This window comes from Acinonyx jubatus, chromosome E2, assembly GCF_027475565.1.
Source record: "Acinonyx jubatus isolate Ajub_Pintada_27869175 chromosome E2, VMU_Ajub_asm_v1.0, whole genome shotgun sequence".
NCBI classification, from domain to species: Eukaryota; Metazoa; Chordata; class Mammalia; order Carnivora; family Felidae; genus Acinonyx; species Acinonyx jubatus.
In genome coordinates, this window is record NC_069396.1 from 9,832,969 (window position 1) to 9,848,945 (window position 15,977).

At 43.8% G+C, this 15,977-nt stretch overlaps 1 long non-coding RNA gene across 1 annotated transcript in view; it reads left to right on the top strand.

The window, feature by feature from the left end:
- Nucleotides 1–3,049: 3,049 nt before the first annotated feature.
- Nucleotides 3,050–15,977, top strand: part of LOC128313158 (uncharacterized) — an 87,379-nt gene continuing 74,451 nt past the window's right edge. Inside the window, exons 1-3 of the long non-coding RNA XR_008293425.1 lie at nt 3,050–3,522; nt 14,305–14,455; nt 15,589–15,709. This is a non-coding gene — a long non-coding RNA (uncharacterized LOC128313158). The remainder of the gene's footprint in view (nt 3,523–14,304; nt 14,456–15,588; nt 15,710–15,977) is intronic.

Sequence of the window (15,977 nt, forward strand, 5' to 3'; positions counted from 1 at the left end):
CTGTGTGTGTGTGTGTGTGTGTGTGTGTGTGCCTGTGTGAATCTGTGTGTGTGTGTGTGCGCGTGAGATGCAGGAGGTGATGGGGGCGGTGAGGGGGCTCTGGGTCCCAGGGTCTGACAGAACTGTTCCTGAATGCTCATTTCACCCCCTATTTCCAGTGGGTGTTTGGGTAAAAATCTGAACTTCAACCTCTATTCTTCAGCTGAAAACACAAGGGTAATTTCTTTCTTTCCTCTTTCAAACTCCAAACCTCCTTTTAAAAACACCAAAAACCCAAAACAGTTCTAATCTTTTCATCTTTGCCTTTCTCTTTGTCCCAGTGCTTTCTCCATCTCTAGGGACTGCTAAAAATAGCCCTACAACCCAGCTGGAGGCGGCATAATGGACGCTTATGCAAGTCAGGAGCCTATCCAAGTCAGGCTCTGCCGCTAAGATCTAATGCAATTAGATCTCAGTTTCCCCAACCAGAAAGTGCCGGTAATGTTCATGCCTGCCTCTTGGAAGGGTGAGGGAAAGATTGCATGAGATAATGCCTGCAAATGCTTAAAACAGAGACTGCTGCATGTTCCCTAGTAACTGTGAGTAAATGATACTATGTTGCAGGCGCTGTGCTAAAAACTTTCTGTGGGTTACTTGCTTATCACAAAAACCCTAAGAGACCCATACTATTATTTTCTCCATTTTGCCAGCAAGGTAGGCAAAGGGTAGGGACTTTCCTAATTTATCTGTAGAGCCTAAAAAATGGTGCAACCTGGGTTTGAACTAAGTAAATCTGCCCGGGCCGTCACTGTCTTCTCCACTACTCTGCGGCACCAATCTGAATCAGCCTTTGTGCTGAAGGTAATTAACTCACTGTTGCACTTTCTTCCATTTTTTGCATCAATTTAAAAACATTAAGAAATTATTATGTTTGTCTTCTGGGCCAAGACATTGGAAAATAATGTCCAATATCATTCATTCAGCTCTTACTAAACACTCTAGACAGTTAACTCATTGAATCTCACAACGACCCCTGGAGGAGGAGACTCTTCATATCCCCATTATACACATGTGAAAACAGAGGCCGAGAGAGGTTGAGTATGAAGTAGTAGCAAGTGGCAGAGAGCTGGTGCCCCAACTCATACCTTGATATCATGCTGCCTCTGAAGACATGGTCCCTGCCCTTAAGAAACTTGTAATCTGCCCGAGAAGGTAGCCCCTTGCACCTGCAATGTCCCTGCTTGTGTCCCTGCTCCCTCACTTCCCCCCACCTCTTCCACGCTCAGAAACTGCCCCCCACAGCAGCTTACCTGTGTCAAAGTTGAGCACTTGAGCTGCACCCCCACCATGGTGACCACCCTGGCTTCACCCTGGATGTAGGCACCAGTGGCCCGCCTCTGGGACCATGTGATGTCAAACAGCCTTCTGCTACACTGCCCCAGACACATTGCAGCATCCCGTACGTGGGGCTCAATATCCATCTTGAAGGTGTTGAATGCTTGATGGAAGATGGGCTTCATTATCTATAAGGAAAAGGCAAGAGACTTAAGAGCCTGGGTCTCTGCTCCAGGAAACCCATCAGCCAGGCTGACAAAACTATGTTCCTCCACATGATTTTAACAACAAGCCAGGAGATGAATGGAATTTCTCATAACTGATGCTGGTGGAGGATGGGTATGATAATTAAAGTTATCTCAAAAAAATTTTTTAAGTAGGCTTTGCACCCAGGACAGAGTCCAGTGTGGGGCTTGAACTCACAACCCTGTGATCAAGACCCAAGTTGAGATCGAGTCGGGTGCTGGGAGCTCCTGGGTGGCTCAGTTGGTTAAGCTTCCAACTCTCGACTTCAGCTCAGGTCACGATCTCATGGTCTGTGAGATCGAGCCCTGTGTGGGGCTCTGGGCTGATAGCGTGGAGCCTGCTTGGGAGTCTCTCTCCCTCTCTCTGCTGCTCCCGGACACATGCTCGCTCTCTCTCTCTCTCTCTCTTTTAAAAACAAATAAATAGGGGCGCCTGGGTGGCTCAGTCGGTTAAGTGTCCGACTTCAGCTCAGGTCACGATCTCACGGCCCATGAGTTCGAGCCCCGCGTCGGGCTCTGGGCTGACGGCTCAGAGCCTGGAGCCTGCTTCCAATTCTGTGTCTCCCTCTCTCTCTGCTCCTCCCCCGTTCATGCTCTGTCTCTCTCTGTCTCAAAAATAAATAAAACATTAAAAAAAAATTAAAAAAAAAACAAATAAATAAACATTAAAAAAAAGAGTTGGATGCTTATCCCACTGAACAACCCAGGTACCCCACTTATCTAAAATGTTGCTTATGATAGGTTAATAGTAAAAAAAATGCCAGTCTGTATTTGGTTCTTAATGTGACACCAGAAAAAAAAAATTACAACTCTTTTGATACAGCCTCTAAATGAAATGTAGCTTTTCCTTCCATTGTGAATGTAGTCACTGTGATACCCACAACTTCCTGTCCAATAAAAATGCTGGGTGTTTTCAAATGACATCATGGTTGGTGCAGAAATCCCAAGCATTATGTATGCTTCTCACATCTTTGAAATTAACCAAGTTATTAGAACTTATATCTTATGTCACTAGATCTTATATCATGCATTGTGAAAGAAGCACATATATTCTACTCATGCATTTTTTTTAGAATTGATAACCGTATTTTAATTCTGTCATTCTTTGTTAGCCCATGTATCTTACGTTATGCTTTTAAAAACACAATCCTGAGAAGGTTTCTGTAGGTTTCTCAGAGTGTCAAAGTCCTCTATTCAAAACACGTTCAGATTTGATGTCTATTTCATATAGTTTGTTTCTGACATTACTTCCTATAAAAGAATCCCCCTATGAGGTTTGTGCTTTTTTCTGTCCCGATTATTGAGATGAGCTGAGATACAGAGAGGGGAGGCCAGTTTCCAAAGATCACACAGTAAGCGGCAAAACTTGCCTTTGAAATCAGGCCCCCACGTTCAGTGGCCTCTTAGACGTAGTCCCTGCCTTTAAGGAATTCATCATCTGCTGAGACAGATAGATGTATTTGTTCCACCCTATTTATTGCGTCCTGCATACAACTCCATTTCCTGTCCTACCTCCATCCGAGGAAAGTTTCTCTGTCTCTTAGCGCATCACACAAAAAATAAAGGTAGACGCATTTTCATTACCTGCAGATTGTGTATTGAGAATGGTTTCACGTGTATGAAACTATCTTCTGCAGACCCTAGGTGGAAAGGGCACCTAAAGTAACCTATCCTACGTGTGGATTACTTTGGCCCAGAATTAAAGTTTTAATGAATGAGCTGGGAGACAGCCTACACAGGCCCATTACGTTTTGAGGTGACTCATTTGAGAAATTTTCTCCTGTAGACACCAGTACACTTCATCCCAGGAGGGAAAAATCTTCATCCGCGCTCAGCAAAGAACCCGTCTCTGTGTTACAGTACCAAGAGCTAAAGCAAGAAGGGGAGAAAAAGGAGCTGGGGATAACCTAAAAATGCATCTTCAAGGGACATTGGCCTCCGAGACGGTGTCTTCTGTTAGCAAGTAAGAGGAGCTTCCAAGGTGAAACATTTTTGCAGGTGCGTTGCGATTCACGTTAGTGCAGACCCTAGTGGGACACACACTAACAGCTATTCCCCTCCTCCTTGCTCAGGGAACCCGGCATTTATCTGGAAGCAAAGTGCACCACCCCAGCAAGTAAATCTCCATCATCCAAGTTAATCAAGGCCACTCCTTCTCTTTGCTAGTGATAGGTCAGGGGATCAGCACGTAACCCAGTTCTGGCCAATGAGATATGAGGGGAAAGTCTCTTGAGAATTTCTGAAGAGGTTTTTCCTCCCGGAAAGAGAGGGGCTTTGGAAAAGAGAGTTTGCATTCTACTTGGGACTCCGTGATGTGAAGGCCTGGTGTGTGGACTTGAGGCAGCATGATGGAGACTCTATGGGGACACTGGACCTAGCTGGACAGACGAACAGAAGAGCCTGGATCTTGGGGGCACCTGGGTGGCTCAGTTGGTTAGGCGGCAGACTCTTGAGCTCAGGTTAGGTCGTGATCGCACCGTTCCTGAGTTCAAGCCCCGTGTCAGGCTGTGCACTGATGGTGTAGAGCCTGCTTGGGATTCTCACTCTCCCCGCCCCTCCTCCTGCTCTCTCTCTCTCTCTCTCTCTCTCTCTCTCTCTCTCTCTGCTCCTCCCCCGCTCGTGCTCTTTCTCTCAAAATAAATAAACTTAAAAAAAAAGAAAGAAAGAAGCTGCTTATACAGTTAGGACAAAAATATCTCTGGTAACCAGAATGCCTGATTTGGAGTGGTTTCAGGGCTGGTAATTTAAGGACCCACATTCTTTTTATCTTTTCAGTCTGCTGTCCTCTTCGGAACATTGGCTTCTCTTCTTGCACTGGCTCCATTCACAGTTCCGAGGTTGCTGCCACTGCCCTGAAGCGAAAATATGCAGAGGCAGGAAAAGAGAGCATCCCTTTTCTTGTGTACCCACTCAAGAATGAGGGAAATCGTCCAGGACACCCCTCCCTGGCCAGAATCACACCACATATTCATCCTTGAATTGACCATTGACTAGCAAGGGGGACAGCATTCTGATTTTTGAGTTAGACTGAAGGAGATTCACCCTCACCCTAGGGCCAGGGGGAAGCCAGTTCCAAAAATCCCATGAACACAGTCATGACTGCATTAGCAAGGAGGAAGCTGAGTGTGTGTGCTTGTGTGGTGCTGATGCTGAGTGAGGAAAAGAGAAGTTTCATAGGCATCAAAGAACGCCTGGCCACCCACCCTCATGGTGCATCCACAGAAGGAAATACATTAGAAGAAATACTGGCACCAAAAATACAGTGTGCAGCCAAGGGAGACAAGTGTGATTCCAAGGGAAAAAACATCATGCTATGAAAATGTTCAGTAATGAATTCAGCACTTATAAAATACCATTTAAGTGTTGCTTCCTCATTAACAGTGACTTCTAACTTATCCCTGCCTACTCCCGATATCTTTTTGGTTGATCTGACTGATAGTCAGCCGTAGTGAATCTCTAACAGCGTGAGGCAAACACAATCAATGGAAATTTTTTACAAAGCAGAATTGCAAGTCTTCCCAAAAGTGTGAGCTTTCATGAAATCTATGCAGGTTATTTCAGAGATCTGCTTCAAGTGTGGGCACAGGAACCCAGAGAAGCACACTAGTTAACAATTGAGTTAACAAATAAATATATTGGATTATGGGGCTAAAAAAAAAAGACTACTGATCAAAATTCATGCGGTTCTTGAATATCATTTTTGCCAGTGAGACCTTCTTTGTGTTCCTAATGTGGAAGACAGTTGTGAAGGACAAGGTTGATAATGCTGTTGTATAATTTTGCGGAAAATTAACCATCCCTCCCCCCTCCAAATTAACATTTGACTCATTTTTCTTTCTAAAATTCTGCAGAGTTGCTATCATGGCCTACATTTTGGCAAATATCACATACAGTGAACTTACTGTCATAATTTATAGCCACAGCTTCCCCTCCATTGATAACACAATTTTGGTTACTTATCAATGGGGCCGAGGTCCTCATTTAAGACACCAAACGATCTTGGGGTAATAAGGACTCCCAGCCTGCTAAAATCATGATTACGAAGAGTCTATAGAAACATTCTTTATGATGCTATGGGTATATGATGCCATATAATGCTGTGTGTAAAAACACAGGGCACCGAGAGAATTGTAAGCATGTACAAATATTTATATATTTGGATAAGAACCGAGGCAAAAATACAAGTGGGTACATATAGAGGAATTAAAACTAATTCCTTTTTTCCCTTTTCCTTTTCTTCCCCCCAAATATATTTTATTCTTAATGATTTTTTTGTTAACAATAAGCCCAGGAAAATAATCCAATATGCTTTTGAGCTATTTAGCCTAACACTGTAGTAGTTTTGTGTATTGATTGGGGACAGCCCTGATGTGTGCTCCCAGGGCATGAAAGGCAGACTCTAAGATGCCTCAAGGACCCCCATCTGGTATTCACATCCTTGAGTTATACCTGCCCTTTAATGTGGACTCAACTGATCAACTCTCTTCTAAAGAATACAATATGGCGGAAGATGTGGAATGTCTCTTCTGGGATTAGGTCATAGACTGTGACTTCCATCCTGGGTGTCCGGCCTCTCTCCCCCTTTGCTCAGTCACCCTGACTGAGGGAAGGCATGTTATGAGCTATCTTATGAGAAGGCCTGTGGGCTCCTGACAAGAGCCTTACAAGGGAGCTGGATTCACACTCCACAACCATACATCCACACACGGGCCCCAGTTAAGTCTTGAGATGAGGGCAGGCCCAGCCTCCACCTTCACTACAGCCTTGAGAGCCATGCTGAGCCAGAGGGAATCAGCTAAGCCACACCTAGATCCCTGACCCACAGACACTGAGACATCGTCAAGGTTGTATTTACCAATATTGTGCCTGGAAACACTTTTTTTTTCATCTCTGGGGGCAGAGTTACAGAACTGCTTGTTAGAAATCAATAAATGCCACTGACATATTTTTATATAACAGAAGTGTTTATGACAATGTTTATTTGAAAATGAAAGACACACAAAGGGAAGTTTAAAGTACTCTAGAGTTTCTTAGACAATGAAGAGCAAAGACTTCTCTACCCTGTTCTCCTTGTACTTACTGAGGGGCTGAGAGAGAGTATGGCAGAGAAATCTCACAACATTGGAATCAGAAGCTGGACACGCCAAAGCCATATATCAGTGGCAGAAGGTTCCATAGGTTTTCGGGTGGAAACCCAGCTGTTTGACTGCCTGATGTGAGCTCAGGGATTCCTTCCTTACAGAGGTGACCTCGACCCCATAGGCAGAGAGAGATCCAGGTAGAGGCTGTGGGCTCAGGTTTCTGGTGTGGGCATCTGGAGGCAGAAGCAGGTTAGGGAGATGGTAGAGAAAAACGGTTATGACAACAGAGCTTTCTGGTTGATTCTGACCACAGGTCTGGCATGGATCGACTCACATGGTTATTGTTAGGCGTCCGACTTCGGCTCAGGTCATGATCTCACAGTTTGAGTTTGAGCCCCGTGTCAGGCTCTGTGCTGACAGCTCAGAGCCTGGAGCCTGGTTCAGATTCAATGTCTCCCTCTTTCTCTGTCCTTCCCCTGCTCTCTCTCTCTCACTCTCTCTCTCTCAAAAATAAATAAACATTAAAAAAAATTTTTTTTAATTATTTTCTCACAATTCTAGAAGCTAGAATTCTAAGATCAAAGTCCTGGCAGGTTGGTTTCTATTGATGCCCCTCTCCTTGGCATACAGATGGCCACCTTCTCACTGTGTCCTCACAAGATTGCCTCTCGGTCGGTGTGTCTTGTGTCTTAATCTCTTCTTCTTATTTTTTTTAATATTTATTTATTTTTGAGAGAGGAACACAGAGCATAAGCGGGGGAGGGGCAGAGAGAGAGGGAGACACAGAATCCAAAACAGTCTCCAAGCTTTGAGCTGTCAGCACAGAGCTCGACGCGCAGTTGGAACCCGTGGACTGTGAGATCATGACCTGAGCCGAAGTCGGATGCTCAACCGACTGTGCCACCCAGGTGCCCCATTAATCTCTTCTTATGATGACACCAGTCCTATGGGATTCAGGCCACATATAGGACCTCATTTTATCTTAATTACCTCTCTAAAGATTCCAAATACAGCCACATTTGGAGGAAGTGGAGGTTTAGACTTCAACACATGAATTTGAGGGTAGGGGGACACACAGTTCAACCTCTCTGTGCTGAAAAACTTGAAGCCTGTCTAAGATGGACAATGTGAAAATTAGCTCCTACTGAAAAAGAAAGAGCAGTCCTGCCGTTAATCCAGCAGGGAGAGAAGACACAAAACCACAAAATTCACAGGAAACCTTTTCTTTTTTCTTTTATTTAATTTAATTTATTTTTTAATTTACATCCAAGTTAGTTAGCATATAGTGCAACAGTGATTTCAGGAGTAGCTTCCTTTGTGCCCCTTACCCATTTAGCCCATCCCCCCTCCCGCAACCCCTCTAGCAACACTGTTTGTTCTCCATATTTAAGAGTCTCTTCTGTTTGGTCCCTCTCCCTGTTTTTATATTATTTTCGCTTCCCTTCCCTTATGTTCATCTGTTTTGTATCTTAAAGTCCTCCTATGAGTGAAGTCATATGATACTTGTCTTTCTCTTAACTCATTTCGCTTAGCATAATACCCTCCATTTCCATCCATGTAGTTGCAAATGGCAAGATTTCATTCTTTTTGATTGCCAAGTAATACTCCATTGGAGATATATACACCACATTTTCTTTATCCATTCATCCATCGATGGACATTTGGGCTCTTTCCATACTTTGGCTATTGTCAGTAGTGCTGCTATAAACATTGGAGTGCATGTGTCTCTTTGAAACAGCATACCTGTATCCCTTGGATAAATGCCTAGTAGTGCAATTGCTGGGTCATAGGGTCGTTCTATTTTTAGTTTTTTGAGGAACCTCCATACTGTTTTCCACAGTGGCTGCACCAGTTTGCATTCCCACCAACAATGCAAAAGAGATCCTCTTTCTCCACATCCTCGCCAACATCTGTTGTTGCCTGAGTTGTTAATGTTAGCCATTCTGACAGGTGTCAGGTGGTATCTCATTGTAGTTTTGATTTGTATTTCCCTGACAATGAGTGATGTTGAGCATTTCTTATGTGTTGGTTGGCCATCTGGATGTCTTCTTTGGAAAAGTGTCTATTCATGTCTTTTGCCCATTTCTTCATTGGATTATTTGTTTTTTGGGTGTTGACTTGGATAAGTTCTTTCTAGACTTTGGATACTAACCCTTTATCTGATATGTCATTTGCAAATATCTTCTCCTATTATGTTGGTTGCCTTTTAGTTTTGCTGATTGTCTCATTCGCTGTGCAGAAGCTTTTTATTTTAATGAGGTCCCAATAGTTCATTTTTGCTTTTGTTTCCCTTGCCTCTAGAGACATGTTGAGTAAGAAGTTGCTGCGGGCAAGATCAAAGAGGTTTTTTGGCTACTTTCTCTTCAAGGATTTTGATGGCTTCCTGTCTTACATTGAGGTCTTTCATCCATTTTGAGTTTATTTTTGTGTGTGGCGTAAGAAAGTGGTCCAGGTTCATTCTTCTGCATGTTGCTGTCCCATTTTCCCAGCACCACTTTCTGAAGAAACTGTCTTTATTCCATTGGATATTCCTTCCTACTTTGTCAAAGATTAGTTGGCCATGTGTTTGTGGGTCCCTTTCTGTGTTCTCTATTCTGTTCCATTGATCTGAGTGTCTGTTTTTGTGCCAGAAACATTTTCCCTCAAGATCACATAGCAGCTACAGAATGCTGTATGATTGTGAACCATTGCTTTGGGGGCTGGAAGATATAGTATCTTCCCACACCCATTTCTTAGAGTAGTACCTAGAAAATAGCAGGCACTCAATAAAGGCTCAATGAGTGGATGAGTGCATAGTTATTAATATACGTAAGATATAGTACGGGTAGTTAGGTAATAATCAACAATTCGTATGTTCCTTAAATATAACCTAGTTATTTAAATGCTTATTTTCACAATGTTAAAATTGAACAGATTTCTTGCTCAAATTGTATCAGGTACTGTGTCTCTTCCAATTTTTTTTAATCTGTAGGTATTACCCACCAGTTGGAAGATACTTGTTCTGCCTAAGCATTAATAAAGTCAGGCGTTTTCTTCTCTGAATTATTCTATACTATCTTTGGAGGGGGAGGGAAATGAGCCTTTGGCAATAGTAGCAGATTGAGTCTGGGATGGGAGCAACATAGTCCTCCCTAAACAGATGAAGCAGTTGGCAGAAGTTCGGTGACTCATGCCATCTCATGTGTTACTCCAGTGTTTCTCAGCCTCTAACAAGTACCAGAATCACCCAAGGGTCTCGTCGAAGCACAGACTGTTGGGACCCATTCTTCACAGTATCTGATTCTGGGGCTCTGGAGTGGGCCCTGAGAATTGGCATCTCATCTAGTTCCTGGTCATGCCAATGCGGCTTGTCCGGGGAGTGTACTTTGAGAACCACGGAACTGCCCGTGGGTTTCTCAGCTTCGGTGCTATTGACACGGGACCCAGATAATCCTTAGGGATAAGGTTGGTGGTCTTTTGTGCGTCACAGGATATTTAGTAAAAATCCTGGCTTCTATCCCCTAGATGCCGTAGCACATTCTCCTCCTTGTGTGACACCCAACAATGTCTCCAGACATTATCATATGTCCCCAGAGTACAATCATCCCCAATTAAGAACCACTGCTCTATAGCATTTTCTTCTACTTTTTGACTTTCAGATTCAATTGCTAATATATATTTCCACCCAGGGCTGCAGAGAGGAAGTTCTAAACCATGAAAGCTAATATTCATTCAGTATATAATAGATACCACGCATTGGCCAAGACTTTTGCATACATTATCCGACCAAATTCTTATAATAAAAATTGAAGTAGGTACTAAGGTGAGTGACATTCTACATTTGAAGGAACTGACACACAGTGGAGAAAGGTAAACCATGGTGAGTAACCACATGAATTAAGAGCTGATTGCACAATATGTGCAAAGGCCTCTGGGAAGGCATTATTATCCCTATTTTAAGATGGCGGAACTAAGCCTGGTTTCTGGTTTCAGGACTAAGGCTTAGAGAAGCTGAGGAAATTGTCTGGGTTGAACACCCAGTAAAGGGCGGAGCCAGTCTGGTTCTAGAACCTGTTCTTTACCTTCACATACTTTTTTTTTGTTCCACCTTATCCACTTTGGGGGAAAAACAGGTGAGAACAAAAGATGAATATAACTGTTAATAAGGATTTGGATTTGCTCTAGATTTCAGCCCCCCATGGTAACCTTCAGTTCCTTTAAACTTGATAAAAGCAAAATTATTTGTTAGAACACAAGTCAGCAGGGACGTCTGGGTGGCTCAGTCGGTTGAATGTCTGGCTCTTGGTTTCAGCTCAGGGCATGATCTCATGGTTCATGGGTTTGAACCCCACATTGGGTTCTGTGCTGACAATGTGGAACCTACTTGGGATCCTCTCTTTCTCCCTTTCTCTGCCCCTCCCCTTCTTGCACTCTCTCTCTCAAAATACATAAGTAAGCTTACACACACACACACACACACACACACAAGTCCGCTGAAAGACATTCATTAGTAGGAAAGAGTTCTTACAGTCAGATTTCTAGAAACTCCTTTTTTTTTTTTCCAGACAAATCAACATCCATACACTATGACTAACTAAAGTCCAAAGTTTATTTCTATTTACTGAGATGTCCTCCAGTGTCCTTTCTCTGTCTTGTGAGCTCACCGAGGACACCACTGTCTATTTAGTAGTCATGTCTCCTTAGGTCCTCAAGACTGCCTTTCCTTGCTTTTAATTACCATGACCATTTTGAGGAGTGCTAATCAGTTATTTTGTAGAATGTCCCTCAACTGGGATTTCTCTGATATCTTTATCATGGTTAGTTTGGGGTAATGGTGTTTGGGAAGAGGCCACAGATATAAAGTGCCATTCTCATCACGTCATCTCAAGGGTACCTCCTACTACCATGACTTATTGCTGTTGATGTTAACCTTGATCTCCTACCTGAGGTCATGTCTGTCAGGTTTCTCCACTGTGTCTATGCTCCCCTCCCTGCTTGGCCCTTTTCCATACAGTCCTCTCTGAAAGGCAGTCACTGTGCGCAGCCCACACCTAAGCAGTGAGAGAGATGCTTTGCCTCCTTGAGAATAGAGTACATACAGACATTATCTGGAACATTCTAGACATTTCCAAACATTTTTTTGTTTCCTTTCTAGTTCCTTGCAAATAATAAAGGTTTATGAAATGTTTCTGAATGAAAGAATAAGGAAACATTATTAGACCTAGCATTTGGTTCCCCTCATTCATTTCTCCTGAACCAACAGTATATAAGAGACGTTTTGTCTCTGAACTATGGATGCCTTGTGAGTGTATAAGCCTTCAAGGGCAGAAACCAGGCCTAGCTGTCTTTGTGGGGTTGGGTCTGGCAAACTAAAAGTGGGGAGTCTGACAACATTTTAAAATTGGTATGTTTTTTCTTGCATCTCAACCCAAATTTGATCAGTAACCATTTTTCTGGTTTTGAAATTGTGCTATATTATGTAAGATACTACCATAGCGGAAATTGAGTGAAAGTTATGTGGCAGGGGAGGAGGGTTATAATCAAGGGGGGAAATGTCTAAAAATACTCCTGGGGCAGAGGGTGATAATGGAAAAAAAGTTGAGAAACATTGCTTCTAGACGATGTTCAGTAGGTAAGAAGAAAGCCACTCTGAGAGCTTGGGTAGAATATATTGCTAAAACAGGTGTCCAAGGAAAATCAGATACCTGGTCCTATTTGCCCGTTTAAGAGATGAGGAGATTGAAACCAAAAAAGATGTGACTTGCCCTTGAGCCCTTCAGTGAATTTGTGGCAGACTGAATACAAGAGAAAGCTTCTGAGGCCACGATTATCTCTCCTTCCACTTCTGCAAGGAGAGCACTTATCAGACGGCTTCTGAGCACCTGTTTCCCGGTCATGCTGTCAACCTGCATGAGAAGCACACATGCACCAGCCCAAGTTGGCAAAAAGAAGCAACAGAATCCAACACGGCTTGGAGCTTGTGGCCAATTTCCAAGGGACTTCAAGCCCCATGATTCAGCTGAGACTTAAATGTTAAATGTTTAAGTGGTTCTTGAACAGAAAGAAGGTCCTGAAAAGTTTGAGGTATGCACTGACTTGCTTTAAGAGACATTTTTATAGAAGTTCTCATAAAAGACCAATCTTCCTTATAGTCTGAAATTAAACAGAACAGAATTTTAAAACGCAGTAACCCCTGATGGAAACCTATTACATTGATGTGATTACCGGTGATCTTTGGAAGTTCTAAATATACAATCACAGGATTAGCTTATTGGAACGAAGACAATCATTAAGAATAACCAATTACCTCTTTTATTTGTCATATTTTAAATGCTTTGCTAATACACTCAAATAGTGAGCCATTAAAAAATTATCTTTGTTTTTTTTTTTTTGCCAACGTACAAATCATGCAGTAGAGCAAACGGACATATAAGGACAGGGAGAGAATAACAGAATTCTTTAAATACATAGAATTGTAACTGAGGGAGTCGTACATTATGACTAGCCTGTAGCATGTTTAATTAAATTAAATCCAAGTGGAGGAAGCCCAGACTTCCTTTGGTGACAATCAGAACGGCCCAAAGGCAGCCATCAGGGCTTCAGTGTAGCTCTCAGGCTGGCAATCCAGAGTCTACGGGTCAAATCTGCAGATGCCTATTTTGTAAAAAATGTTTTGCTGGAACACAGCCACGCCCATTGTTTGCGTATTGCCTATGGTGGCTTTAGTATTACTACTCTCTTCTGGAAGGAGATAGTAGCCTCTACTGCTTAAGAAAGAGAATGTAATCAGACCCTTTGAGATTTGAGGGTTTAAAAGAAAAGGCTGGGTGGCTCAGTCGATTAAATGTCCGACTTCAGCTCAGGTCATGATCTCACCGTTCGTGGGTTCAAGCCCCGTGTCAGGCTCTGTGCTGAGCACTCAGAGCTTGGAGCCTGCTTTGGATTCTGTGTCTCCCTCTCTCTCTGCCCCTCCCCCACTCATGCTCTGTCTCTGTCTCAAAAATAAATAAAAACACTTAAAAAAAACTTAAAAAAAAAAGAAGAAATTCAATGAGCTATTAAAAAACAGAAACAAAAACAGGGGCGCCTGGGTGGTGCAGTCAGTTGAGTGTCCGACTTCAGCTCAGGTCATGATCTCGCAGTTTGTGGGTTCGAGCGCCGTGTCAGGCTCTGTGCTGACAGCTCAGAGCCTGGAGCCTGCTTTGGATTCTGTGTCTCTGTCTCTCTCTGCCCCTCCTCTAATAATGCTCTGTCTCTCTCAAAAATAAATAAACATTAAATAAAGAGAAAGAAAGAGAAAAAGAAACAAAGAAAGAAAGAGCAAGCTGCCCCAGTTCCAAAGAAGGTGGACCCTAGAACCAGTCTGGCTGGAGGGTGGGGTGGAAGGCAGGCCCATTGTTGGGGATACTGAGTGAACTAAGCACTGAGAACAGACACGGAGGGTGTGCTCCGAGGTGCTCAGTGCTGGAGGAGAGGGACTGCCCTCCCTGGAGGGGCCCTTGCTGGTCTGCTCAGTCTCTCTCTCTCTTTAGCAGCTGAGGAGTCCCCTCCATCTGCCTGGCTCTGCACAGGACTTGAGCCACCGCAACCTCAAGGACCAGCAAGAAATGGGGGAAGAAACTGGCCACTGACAGTCCGATTCCCCTCGGGGGTTGTGCAGGTTAACGAATCCTTTTCTGTTCCAGAGATGAAGCCGGAAACAGTCTTTTTCCTGTAAACTGAGTGAAGCCCAGAAAACTCAGCTTTGTGTGATCAGACATCTGGAATCTGGAATGCCGTCTGCTGTCTTCCACAGACCCAGCAGGGAAGAGAAGGAAACTCCTCGACCAAAGAGAGGTAGGGCTTCTGCGGTTCCAGACACCGTGTGCACGGAGAGACGGGCAAAGGGCTGAGCTGCTGATGGCGTGTGGGCTTCTCTCTGAGGCGTTTTCCTAACACCAGACAACTCCCCAACACCCACTGGGCACCCAACAATTCGACTCCATTCTGATGCTAAGCCGATGAGGTTCTGGAGTGATGGGAAGTTCAGAGTGGGCGGCCAAGAAAGAATTCTTGAAGACGTCTTTGGTGCAAAGAGGTGACTCTTAATTTCCTTTGTTCATATAATATATATATATATATATATATATATATATATATATATATATAGACACACACACACACACACACATTTAACGTTTATTTTTGAGAGAGACAAACCCGTGGGCAGAAAGAGCTGCCCTGGGGTTGTGAAGACTGGTTATATACTACAGAGTTGAGGGAGGTTAAAGTCAAGAGGAACTTTCTTTTTTTGTTGTTGTTGTTGATATTTGTTTTAATGTTTACTTTGTTTTTGAGAGAGTAAACACCAGCAGGGGAGGGGCAGAGAGAGAGGGAGACGCAGAATCTGACGCTGGCTCCAGGCTCTGAGCTGTCAGCACAGAGCCCGATGGGGGGCTCGAACCCACGAACCGAACCATGAAACCATGACCCGAGCCAAAGTTGGATGCCCTACCCACTGAGCCAGCCCAGCGCCCCAAAAGGAAGTTTCTTAATGGGGTTTCCATATGTTAAATAAGACTCAGATTACTGGAGGCCTAGCTATTGACAAACTAAGGTTGTTTTCCCCTCTAGCAAAGCATTAACATTAAGACAGTAGGGAGTTACTGGACTTTAGGCTATTGATAAGATTGCCCTTTTCTTCTAAACTGATGGAGAGTCTATCAGTTTAACCATTTGTTTTTGGGCCTTTCCTTTGTTCTTGGGCAGCCGGAAGTGACTGAGGGCTGTCAGACTTATCCCACCTGCAGGGGGGTGGTTTGGTGGGTGTCAGCTTGCCTTCTGCTCCCTCATCAAAACTTCCAAGATTCACACAGACCCCGCACCTCAAGGGCTCCATAGCCCGTTAGACTGACCCCACTTGGGACACCAGCCACAAACGGGGTGCCCAGGCTACCCCCACTTTTTCCTGACCCACGATCCCCTCTCAGGTTCAACGTTTGCTGGAACGGCTCCCGGAACTCTGGAAAACACTTTACTTAGGTTTTACCAGCGTTCATGGAACAAGGAGGCCATTACACCGAATTGGCTCTAAAGCCTTGGTGGCTTTAGGTAAGCAAATCAAAATCTAAGCTTGTAACTGCCTCGGGGTTAGGAAGTCAAAACCCTAAGGACAACCTACCTACAAACAGCCCACGAGGCTGTAAGCTTTAAGCTTTAGCCAATCGACCATAGCCTTACCCTGCTTCCACCTTTGCTCTACCCAAGCCTCTCTGAGCTCCCATTAAAGTGCTCCTAGCCACACCTGGTTTCACACTGCCCGGTTCAAAGCGGTTTTGCTCAAATAAAAGTCATAAATAAAATTGTTCATGTGCCTCAC